Source organism: Hevea brasiliensis, unplaced genomic scaffold, assembly GCF_030052815.1.
Source record: "Hevea brasiliensis isolate MT/VB/25A 57/8 unplaced genomic scaffold, ASM3005281v1 Scaf415, whole genome shotgun sequence".
Classification (NCBI taxonomy): Eukaryota; Viridiplantae; Streptophyta; class Magnoliopsida; order Malpighiales; family Euphorbiaceae; genus Hevea; species Hevea brasiliensis.
The window spans coordinates 13,068-15,896 of NW_026614935.1; the positions used below are offsets into that span (position 1 = coordinate 13,068).

Sequence of the window (2,829 nt, forward strand, 5' to 3'; positions counted from 1 at the left end):
AAGTCGCCACACATGAGTAGCATCACCTTAATGCTGCCATCTTTGGAATAACCAACCAGCTTTGAATCAATCAACATTTGATCCAATCACACAATTGAATCTCATAAACAATCCTAATGGAAAATATAGTGGCTCTGATACCAATTGAAGGAGCAGAAGCATAATGATTTGTTAATTAGAGCATTGAATTCAAAATTTTCTTCTAGGGTTTCATGCATCATGCCATATCCATTATGTACCTAATTGATTTCAATGTTCAATTTCATATTAAAACTCTTTTAATATGCATTAGGATCTACATTTGCCATTTAAGATTTTTTGAATTAACAAATTAATTCATTAGAACCCTAGATTAATACAATAATATGTGCACTCACATTTTGATGCACTGTAGATGCGATTGGTACCTTTGGGAAGCCCCTAGGACTCTAAATGTTGTCCCTCTAGCATGTCCACACCAAGATTACCAATGGTAGCCCCTAAACCAGCTTCTCAAGCCCTGCCAACCAATTAGAAATTAGGGATTTACCTTTAGAGAGGTTGTAGATGTATATAGGACACTAGAAACAATTTCAACCAATTTTAATTCAAAGAAAACAATTTATTTCTCTTTGAATTGATGAGAAAAGATGAAGAAGAGGAGAGGAGAGCCTTTTGGGTGGCGGCACACTTTGAGAAAAATCAGAATGTATGTTTTATTCTTTCATTCTTTCCCTTTTATAATTAGGTCATCACTTAAAACCCCTGTCACATGTCATTACCTGATTGCATCTTAATTTTAATTGACTTAATCATATTAAGTCAAGTGTCAAAGCTAGATTTAATCTTGACTTTGATCACCTTGCATGATAGGAAGACAAATGGCAAGCTTATATGGTGCCATGTGTCATCATCTCATGGTGCCACATGTCACCCTGTGAAATGACCAAATTACCCTCGTATTTTAATTTTGAGTTCTCAACCTAAAATAATTATTTCTCCTCTTTTGATCAATTTATATCAAATATAAATTAATTAATTAATTAATCTCTATTAATTAATTTCTCATAATTAAATTCATATTTAAACACTTTAAATATAAATTTAACTTACACTATACATCCAATAACCTAGATTTGGTTTCAAGCCATGCTAGGGACTTTGCAATCTCATTGCAAACCAAACCTATTTAATTAATCAATTAAACTCTTTAATTAATCAATTAAATCATATTTTACTTGGTGAATATCTTGTGTATGTGTATGACTTACTAGGCTCATCACTAATTGACAATGAGATATGATATTAACTCTTAATATCATTAAAACTCTCTCTTACCATAAATGATTTCTCTAAATCATTTTAGGCATCTCATAAACCATGGTTGACACCTAGCATAGCATGCCATGGCCACCCAATCAGTAACAAGAAATACCTTTAAATGAACCTAAAATCATATGTTATCATGTACTAGAATCTCTCTGTTACAAAATCCCAATTCGAGCTGGAGTTATTGTTTATGTCAAACCCCATTTGCTATGAATGTTATGTTCTCTTTTAATTCCAGTTCTTGATTAATTAGATTTCTTGTCAGAAACTCTTTTCTGACTAAATCTATCTGTCCTGGCTAGGAACTTGAAACATTAAGAATAATTAAATGAACATAGGATTTTATCCCTATTTACTTAGGGTAACAGATTCCATCTTAATCAACACCTACCTCCATATATAACTATTAAGAGCCAACACATGCCCATATACCCATACACAATACAAGTATGAAAGCAGTATCAAACTCAAACCACCTATATACAAGATAACTATGTTATCTCAGGTCTAAAGATTATATGCACTGATATGATTTATGACAATGCATTGACAAGAGTAAACTCCACGTGCTTGTCATAAGTGTCACTAGTTCGGCTTACTTATCATGCATAAGTGCCTATCATGTTTGTTATATGGCATGAGACTCACCATTCCATCTTATTTACATCTCATATAAATAACTTGGGAACAAACATGATTACAATCTTTCTAGATAAGTCATATCCTTATTATGAAGTATCCTCGATTGTGAACCAATTTATGATACTTTGTGCTAGAAATACTGTCACTCATATTCTTAACAACTTAAGAATAGAATTTCTAACAAAATATCAATAGACCTTTTCTATTACACATAAATATGTTATGTAAACGGAAAAGTGAAAATGCCTTTTTATTAATAAAATATGTACAAGATACATACTAAATGATATGCTCTAGGGCATACTACTAAAAGTGAGCTGGTCAAATTGAGCATTTATCATGCTTAGGGCATCCACTTCTAGGATTCCTATTGTTTTCCTTGTATTTCCCCTTTCATTTGACCACTTATAGTTGTGATATGCGACCCTGTCCAGAAGTTCAAGCACTTGATCCATTATTTTCTCCATCAAGTCACCTTCTGCTGCTGAATCTACTATGCTCCTTGTAGAGGGAAATAGCCCATTATAGAAGTTTTGAACCAGGAGCTAATCTTCTATGCCATGGTGTGGGCATTCTCTCTGTAGGTCCTTATATCTCTCCCATGCATGATAGAGTGATTCACCTTTCCTCTGCCTAAAGGTGTTGAGTTCAACTCTCAACTTTGCAATCTTTGCAAGTGGAAGTACCTTGCTAGAAAAGCTTGTGAGAGGTCCTCCCATGTGGTGAATGTTCCAGCTAGTTGAGAAAGTAACCACTTCCTTGCTCTATCTCAAAGGGAAAATGGAAATGCTCTGAGTCTTATGGCTTGATCAGAGACCCCATTCATCTTGAATGTATCACAAAGGGCAAGAAAGCACTAGAGGTGATAGTGCGGATCTT

General features: G+C 33.9%; 1 non-coding gene across 1 annotated transcript; it reads left to right on the forward strand.

The window, feature by feature from the left end:
- Positions 1-2,505: 2,505 nt before the first annotated feature.
- LOC131177350 (small nucleolar RNA R71) lies at positions 2,506-2,612 on the forward strand. Its single transcript, XR_009146891.1, has one exon. It is a non-coding gene; the product is annotated as a small nucleolar RNA R71 (small nucleolar RNA).
- The last annotated feature ends 217 nt before the right edge of the window (positions 2,613-2,829 follow it).